General features: G+C 30.8%; 1 long non-coding RNA gene across 1 annotated transcript; it reads left to right on the top strand.

The window, feature by feature from the left end:
• Positions 1-727: 727 nt before the first annotated feature.
• LOC137638626 (uncharacterized) lies at positions 728-9,157 on the top strand. The gene is made up of 2 exons (XR_011044159.1): positions 728-2,315; positions 7,510-9,157. It is a non-coding gene; the product is annotated as an uncharacterized lncRNA (long non-coding RNA).
• The last annotated feature ends 801 nt before the right edge of the window (positions 9,158-9,958 follow it).

The raw sequence follows: 9,958 nt of genomic DNA, 5'->3' as shown, positions 1-9,958 counted from the left end.
GTTGCCAATGACTTCATCGAGATTTAGGGGTGAAGGGGTATTTCCTTCACACACAAAGTTCTCGTCATTGCACCCAGTTGCTCATCCGCTTATGGAACCGTTGGCCATACATACACATACATACATACATGTATATATATATATATATACATATATATATACATATATACATATATATATATATATACACACATATATACATATATATATAATATATATGCATATATATACATATATTTATAATATATATATACTATATATATATACATTTATATATATAATATATACTATATATATACATATATTTATATATATAATATATACTATATATATACTATATATATACTATATATATATACATATATTTATAATATATATAATATATACTATATATATACTATATATATACATATATATAATATATAAAATATATATACATATATAAAATATATAAAATATATATACATATATATATATAATATATACAATATATATACAGTATATAATATACATAATATACATACATAATATATATACATATATATATATAATACATATATGTAATATATATATACTCTATATATTTATATATATATAAATATACATATATATACATACATATATATACATATATATATACATACATATATATATATATATATATATATATATATATATATATATATATATATATATTATAAATATACATATATATACATATGTCATGTAAAGGAAAATAATTCCTACTAAATAAGGTGATATGTGTATTTGATCAAGTGTTTTATGAGTTTTATTCGTTAGTTAAACGATAGAGAGACATTGAAATGAAGAGAGAGAGAGAGAGAGACGAGAAAAATAAAGTTAGAGTGAGGTGGTAGTTGAGAGGCACTGTTTGTGAAAAGTGCTGACATAAGCGATAAATTGGCCAAAACAACGCAATTGGAATGCGCGTCGGTTACCTTGCCGAGAAATCGGAAGTGACATATGTATGACGTTACCATTACGTCAGAAGAAGGGACCAATAGAACACAAGAAGAGTCACATGACGTGACGCAATTACAACGCCCTTGTTCTGGGATACTTAAGCAACAAGCGCAGAAAGAAAGCAGCTCTTCCCTACAAGTAACCGCGAATATCGGTTGTCCCTTCTCCCTCTCCCCCCGTCATGGGGGAGGCCTTACCCGTGGTGCACAGTTTGGCCGGCACTAACGAAACGTCAAGTTAACAACAAGATATTTACAAAGACGGACAACGAAGGGACCGAGTTCCCTAACTGCCAACAAATTACTTTCCAACCGGGAGGTAGAAGATGATCTTCGATGAAGGAGAAATTACCAAGAAGCGTGTCCATGAGAAGACACAGCTATGAAGAAGCGATCCCCAAACCGCATAAATAGAAGTCAAGTATTTCGCATACCGAATGCTGATGTGGTAGCAGAAGTCTACGGTTGCAGCCTCCAATCTTCAAGAATTTATAAACTTCCAGTCTGTATTTAAAACCATGTAGAAGATTACTGTAAAGCTAATGTACATCAAAGTTCCAGAAGTAAAATTAAGGAACTATACGGCATTTTACCATCACCCACTTTCCTGAGGGTCTAGAATTAAATAATATTTTTGCACTGAAAGGATTGAAGAGATACATTTATTTAATTAAAATAATATTAAAGTGGTGCTTAATGAAAGAAAAAGAAAATGCCCAACAAAGCATTACAAATGGTGGCAGCTTAAATGGATAAAATGCCGTGATGATATTTTTCAGTGCATATATTAATGACTAAATTCTTCCAGATACCAGTTGTACACCTTTGCAGAATAAACATCAAGAAACTCAGAAAAATAGTGAGGACGTGAGACGAAGCAAGAGTCTAAACACAAGAAACCATTACCGAAGCGAAGAAGATGAAAACAAAAGGACAAGAAAGAAGAAATGTGAGTAAAAGAATCTCTCTCTTAAATAAGTCTCTCAGTTTAAAAGTGAAAAAACTTGTCTCTCGTTTAAGAATAGGATTTTTTTTTATTCGCTAGGGTTTCTTGAATGATGCATGAATTACTTTGTATTTTTTTCTTGTGTAAAATAAGATGTATTATGATTTTTTTAAAGTGATGGTAATGATGTTAGCCCAAAGAATATATAAAAGGGAAATGTGATTTAAAATTACGCAAGTAGGTGAAAAATACAAACGAACAACGTCCCATAAAAAAGTGAGTTTGAAGAATTAACAAACATTACTAACCCCGCTAATATGAATTCAGTAGGGAAATTAACACAGTTTTTGTGGAAATATAGGTAGGAATAACCAAGATAAAAGAAGGTTAGAGAAATATACCGTGTGTAAGTGGTTAGCTGATATTGAAAGTAGAATAGTTAGTCTGAGAAATAAACAATGAGACAGCAGAACTAAACAGGCTATGTTAACCGTGTATACAAATGTAAGTGATGCTCACATAACCTTGAATGGTAAGTAATTTAAAAATGCATCAAATCTGAGTGAGTTTCAAAAATAATGTAGGCAATTATGGCGATCAGTCAAAGAGACAGACAGGTTAACAAATCTACGAAAGTTCCTATAGGTAAAATATGAGGGTGGCCCGGTAAATGAATTTGCCACACAAATGGAGGATCACGTAGCAACAGTAAAAAGAACAGGATTCCTTTGCTAAAGGTAAGTTTATTGCTAATGATAATTCCCTATATATTGAAATAAATGAGGCATTAAAAAAAAAAAAAATGTGAAAAATAGCATCCTAGATATGAGTTTTACAAGAAGAAAAGGGAAAATAGCAAAATGATAGGAAATCAGGAAGAAAAATCCTAAGGGACTAATAGCCACAAAATCCTACCAGAGAAATTTTGAGTAATTTAAATAGATGCAGGGAAGTTAGAACAGCAGACTGGAACGAGGCGCAAAAATTACCCTAGAGTTAAACAGAATAATGGGCAGAAATTTAGATCAAAGACAGTTTAAAGAAATAAAGATGACACATTTAGGTCTAGGGAAAGATTACATAAAAAGGGGATAGAAATCAGGTAACATAATGAAAAAGGGAAAACATACAGGGAGAAAGGCAGGCACAGAGATAAAGAACCCCATCATGAAATTAAACAAAGACACTTCTCAGAAAGCCCTCCGGCACAAAGAAAGTGAAATACAAATCCTCCAAATAGTGAACAGAAAACAATTAAAAATAGTTAGCCGGATAGAAAGGAAGTCAGGAAGACGAAAAATTTTATATAGGAAAGATAGGCATATGTAGCGGAGGTACATCCACGTTGCAAGTGACTATTTTATCTTATGGAGACTCTGGCAAATATAGTTGATATACTAGGATGCAATACAGTGATAGAATATTGAGAAATACCTGCTTCCAAAATTTAAGGGTGAAAATAAAATGATATGCAGAAATGAAATGCAAACAAGTAAAAATCAAGGGGTATGAACCGTCAGGTTACGTAGAGAATTAAATGCCAAAATGTGCCAAATGATGAATAAAGATGTCATTTTTTGTAACATTTCCCAATAGAGCCTTAAGATATCGTTCAAAAACGATACAAAGATGAAGTATGAAATTTTATTTGTGAGAAGTGCAGGCTTAAAATAAAGAAAGGAAAAAAAAATGAGATAGTCAGGGTATGATTCTACTTGTCAAAGACAAGTCTTTTACAAAACTGGCCACTTTGTAGGAGACGAATTTGACAGGAGAAACAGACTCCAGACTAAGAAAGGGAAATGAAAATTGATTAAAAAGACAAGGAGAAATAAAGTTGAGAAATAGGAAGAGTAGCCAAGAATAGATATACTCCTTGTCAATATATGACAGGCGCCATATAAATAAAATAGAATGTCGACAGAAATACAGTGAATAAAATAGAATAGCCTAAATAAGAGGGAATTCCAAGAAATAAATGTCATAGGCAATTGAAGCTATAGGCTTATAGAATTAAAAGAAATATGTAATATGTTGTTGTTAGGCACAAAGATTTAAGATGAAGATATAGGCATATGAATAATAAGTGAGCTATGATGCTATTAAATAAATAAAGTCTGATCAGTACTGAAAATATAAAAAGCTAGAATTTAGCTAGAGAAGTCATAATGATGCCTAAATAAAAATAACCCGCAGAGATAAAGAAGATAGGTTAACTAAAAATAGGATGCCAGAGTCTGTCAAAAGAGACAATAATGCAGTTCAGATGAAGGAAAATACAAGCACACTAATTAATTAATACTACTCCGAATAAAATAACTCATCTGAATGGCGGGTAATGACTTCTAAAATAAAGGAGTAGAGATTACAGTTAGGTAATCAGAAAGGGGCAAAAATTTACCATAAGGAGCATAGAAATAGGGATAGATGAGAAATAGGCAGAGATTAGCCATTGCAGGCGATAGGTTAGGCAGAAAAGAATAGAAACATCGGCGCCAGAACCTGCCCAGAGAAACTGTCAAAAACTTATTAAAACTTTTTAAATACCGGTATGAATCATGAAATATTACCTATCAGCCAACGCCCCATAACGAACACGGTGAGTGTTAAAATGAATCAATAAGACTCCTTATAAATCTCCCGAGATATATTACCCAATGAGGATAGAAGTTAGACTAGTAGATCATCATAAGTAGAATATAAATGACATGTCTATCCCGCTAAATAAATAATGTTTGGCTCGATTATTGAGGAGTAAAATATTGTAAGTACCATGGTCAAAGAATACAAGCCATTCATGGCTATTTACATTTCAAAGAATGTTAGAAATTAGAGTGAAGTCGACGGGCTCACTCAGCTCCTCTAACTATTGACAGAATGATGATCTAAATTTGGAGACAGAAAGAATAAGCCTATAGAATGATGTTACTAAGTTTAGTAAGAATATAGAGCCATAAAAATAATAAAACTAGTCTAGAATAGGGAGAATAGCAGGATAAAGAACCAGATTAAAGAGTGACCCATCCCTAGATTTGAATAGGGTAAGTAAAAAGAGTAGATAGATTTAAGATATGTAGAGAAATAAGGGTTAAAGTGGAAATCCTGCTCCACTAAGATTTGACAGATGTAAAAGATTTTTTTTGGAATGATAGGATCTTAGGGATAATAAGCAGTATTTGCTAAATTACCCAAGCCTTAAAATAAAGTTAACCTAAAAATATGTAGTGTGCAAATGAAATAGAAGGCTATAAATAATGAAGAGAAATGAATTTTGATCCTACATTACCTTAACCCGATCTCTTAACCAGGAGTTATAAAAATAATGTGTGAAGCCTCATAAATATAAAAAGAAATGTCTCATTAAAAATGTAAAACCCGAAGAAGGGTACTGAATCATGAGAGTAGTCTTAAATTAAATGATAATAACCGAGTAGGATAGATTATCCAAATAATGGTCTAGAGAAGTTTAAAAATTTGTTTAGGGCATAGAGTATATGTGCTTATTGCTCATAAGAATGATTGTGATTTTACAGTCCAAGAAGGACTATTGTGGATGAAAGAATAAAAGGAATCTTAGGAGCCTTAAAGTACTGGATGTTTGTCCAGGATAAATCACCTTATTGGTAGGTTTATGATGATAAAAGAAGGATATTTAAAAGGACAGGAAGATGTTAAAAGGAAATATAACTACCAATATTTTGTTTCAGTTGTCAGGCAGGAGATCTAGAAATAGGAAGAATTAAAATAGAACAAGAGAAACCAAAGGTTAATAGGAATGATGTAGATGAATTACTCCCAAAATAGGAATCATATAACAGGATTGCATATTGCTTAAAGGAATACATACAAAGAATAGGGAGAAATACTTGTTCATGAATAGAAATTCCTGACATACTAACAAAATACTAACAAAAACTCATGCTCAAGTTAGTAGGACATCCAGTAATCAAAGACTGCATTTAATGATGAAATAAATTTTTGACCTAAGATAGATGTTTGAGATCGTAAAATTAAAGCCTACGTATAAGAAGTATAAAGGTCATATAAGGGTAAGAATCCTTTAGAAATTACGATTGCATTTTCTCAATCCCATAGTGGTGGTACCAACGGACTACCAGGGACTCTGTTCCCAGAACTTGACAAATGATAAAAACATACTGGTCTACATAGAATTTGATTTAACAAAGAAATGGTTGATGAGTCTGTAACAGAATAATTTGAGACCAGGATAAATAACTAGACATTCGTGTCTATAGATATTCTCTTGGGCAATGCACCCGAATTTATTAGAGATTAATGAAAACTGTGCAATATTTTTCTTGTAGTAAGAAGGGTGAAATAAGCCATGATAAGTCAAGTTAAAATAGAGAGAAAAAAAAAAAGGGGGCAAATAAAATAATAGCAAGGGGTTGAGGATGTCCTGCGAACTATATATAGACCAACATAGAAGACTAATAACAATTACTTAAAGAGAACGAATTTACTTTGAAATAACTCGGTATATGGGAAACAGATTTCTTTTGTTAGGTAGATTTAAGAAAGACTACTAAACTCCTTGGGAAATGAAATAAAAATATCTGGGCACTCATACAAATATTGAGGGTAACAAATGAGTGAAATCTTTTAATTATGTAAAGTGTGTTATCCTAGAATTTGAATATGTATTCCGTAATCAACAAAGAAGGTCCAAATCATAAATGTCTCCAAACAATTAATTAAGGGACCACAGAGAATATTGAGTTGCAAACTAAGATGAAAAGTTTTTGATAAAGTTATGGGTAATGAAGACAGGTGAAATATGAACCCATAGGTGATTGAATATTTACAAATGTATTGATTTTGTTTGCAAGTTTAAATAAATAATGATGCCATTAGAGCAAAAGAATTATTACTGCATTTTATAGGCGATGCATTGATTGATATTTTTTTTTGGTGTAACACGTGTAACAATGATAAACATGCATGTATACAATGAATTTTATTATGTTTTGATGATGATTAAGTTAACTTAAATAATTATGAAGAAAGAAAGATTTAAGTGATTAAAAGATAAGATGTGCACCAATAATGAACTTTGAAGTTGAATGTCTCAAAGGGATATTTTAGGCCCATTATGCAGGTAATAGTGAACAATTAAGTACGTATGATGAATTACAACAATTAAACCTTTCATTTTGAAGTTAAAAAAAAAAAAAAAAAAAGAGTGTGTGTGGAAACACACGAATTGATTTTTATGCCTGTGTAGTAGATGAATCCTTGAAGAAAGGATAAATAAGGTGTTTTAATTGAGACAGTCTGCAATTGATTTCTTTAGAGAAAAGTTTTAACATTGAAATGTTAAGTTTCCTGTCAATTGAGTTTTATGAGTATCCTTCTGAATACAATATATATAGTTGAGAATTGAAGTTCTTGAGATAAAAATAATACGCAGACAAGGTGCAAATAAGATTCAAATTTATAAACATGATTTTGTTATGTATTGAATATGTTTCTTTATTATGAAATGATTATGATGTTTGATGATTTAAGACATTGATATATTTGAGTTTTTTGATTTTACTCATTATTTTTATGAAGAAGGTGAGAAATATTTCTTTTGATGCCATTAATTAACAATGATTTATCATGATAATATTGATGAGTAAATAAGGTACCATAATGATGTTTTACAAATGTTTATTGATACTGATTACAAATGAGTAATACTCTTGATGAGTTATAATGTGCATGACACATAATTATATTTTTTGTTGCAGAAATATTTTGATTGATTTGAATTGATATTATGTATGTTTGAACATTTATTTTCTGCCATTTATTGCATTGCATTGAAGAAATGATTTTTGTGTTTACATCAATAAGACCAAGATTTTGAGGTCATAGGTAATGGAAACTATCAATTGAATAAAAGTTAAAAAAATCAAGGCATTTCCTAATTGATTGCACAGTTGAACACAGAAGACATTATTAATTCTGCCTTACATACCCAGTGAATTAAGGGTTAAATATTCCATTATCAAGAATTAAGAAAAATAATATGTTTCAATATTGTGTTGAATTATTTGAAGGGAACAGGAAGTTTTTCCTAAACATATGTTGATGATAAACTTATGCAATTGCATTATTTTAAAAATGATTGATGATGATTTTCTTTTGATGAAGATGATTTTGATTTATTGCACTAAGGTGCATATTATTTTGTTGATGATGATTTTGATTTATTGCATTGAAGTGCATATTATTTGATGATGATGATTTTGATTTATTGTGTTGAAATGTATTTCTTTAGGTGATGATGAATTATTGATGAATTATCTTTGGGTAAACCATGAAATGAGTTAATAAGATGTGAATTCCACAGGAATTCAGGTACGTGACCGAGTGGTGTCATGTAAAGGAAAATAATTCCTACTAAATAAGGTGATATGTGTATTTGATCAAGTGTTTTATGAGTTTTATTCGTTAGTTAAACGATAGAGAGACATTGAAATGAAGAGAGAGAGAGAGAGAGACGAGAAAAATAAAGTTAGAGTGAGGTGGTAGTTGAGAGGCACTGTTTGTGAAAAGTGCTGACATAAGCGATAAATTGGCCAAAACAACGCAATTGGAATGCGCGTCGGTTACCTTGCCGAGAAATCGGAAGTGACATATGTATGACGTTACCATTACGTCAGAAGAAGGGACCAATAGAACACAAGAAGAGTCACATGACGTGACGCAATTACAACGCCCTTGTTCTGGGATACTTAAGCAACAAGCGCAGAAAGAAAGCAGCTCTTCCCTACAAGTAACCGCGAATATCGGTTGTCCCTTCTCCCTCTCCCCCCGTCATGGGGGAGGCCTTACCCGTGGTGCACAGTTTGGCCGGCACTAACGAAACGTCAAGTTAACAACAAGATATTTACAAAGACGGACAACGAAGGGACCGAGTTCCCTAACTGCCAACAAATTACTTTCCAACCGGGAGGTAGAAGATGATCTTCGATGAAGGAGAAATTACCAAGAAGCGTGTCCATGAGAAGACACAGCTATGAAGAAGCGATCCCCAAACCGCATAAATAGAAGTCAAGTATTTCGCATACCGAATGCTGATGTGGTAGCAGAAGTCTACGGTTGCAGCCTCCAATCTTCAAGAATTTATAAACTTCCAGTCTGTATTTAAAACCATGTAGAAGATTACTGTAAAGCTAATGTACATCAAAGTTCCAGAAGTAAAATTAAGGAACTATACGGCATTTTACCATCACCCACTTTCCTGAGGGTCTAGAATTAAATAATATTTTTGCACTGAAAGGATTGAAGAGATACATTTATTTAATTAAAATAATATTAAAGTGGTGCTTAATGAAAGAAAAAGAAAATGCCCAACAAAGCATTACACATACATATATATACATATATATATATATATACATACATATATATATATACATACATATATATATATACATATATATACATACATATATATATATACATACATATATATATACACATACATATATATATACACATACATATACATACATATATATATATACATACATATATATATACACATACATATATATATACACATACATATATATATACACATACATATATATATACACATACATATATATATACACATACATATATATATATACACATACATATATATATATACACATACATATATATATATATATATATATATATATATATATATATATACACATACATATATATACACATACATATATATATATCCATATATATACATATATATACATACATATATATACATACATATATATACATATATATATATATATATATATATATATATATATATATATATATATATATATATATATATATATGAGCGCGTATGTAAGTGTATATTCGTACCTATGTGGATGGGTGTATAAACGGTACCTGGATACAACCTTTCTTACACGATTTTCATTACGTAAACCTTTCCCTCCTGCATGGCGTATTATTATGAATGATAAGAAAACATCTACCATATTTCTTGGCATTCGCC

This window comes from Palaemon carinicauda, chromosome 3, assembly GCF_036898095.1.
Source record: "Palaemon carinicauda isolate YSFRI2023 chromosome 3, ASM3689809v2, whole genome shotgun sequence".
NCBI classification, from domain to species: Eukaryota; Metazoa; Arthropoda; class Malacostraca; order Decapoda; family Palaemonidae; genus Palaemon; species Palaemon carinicauda.
This window is presented reverse-complemented; position numbering and strand designations above follow the sequence as displayed.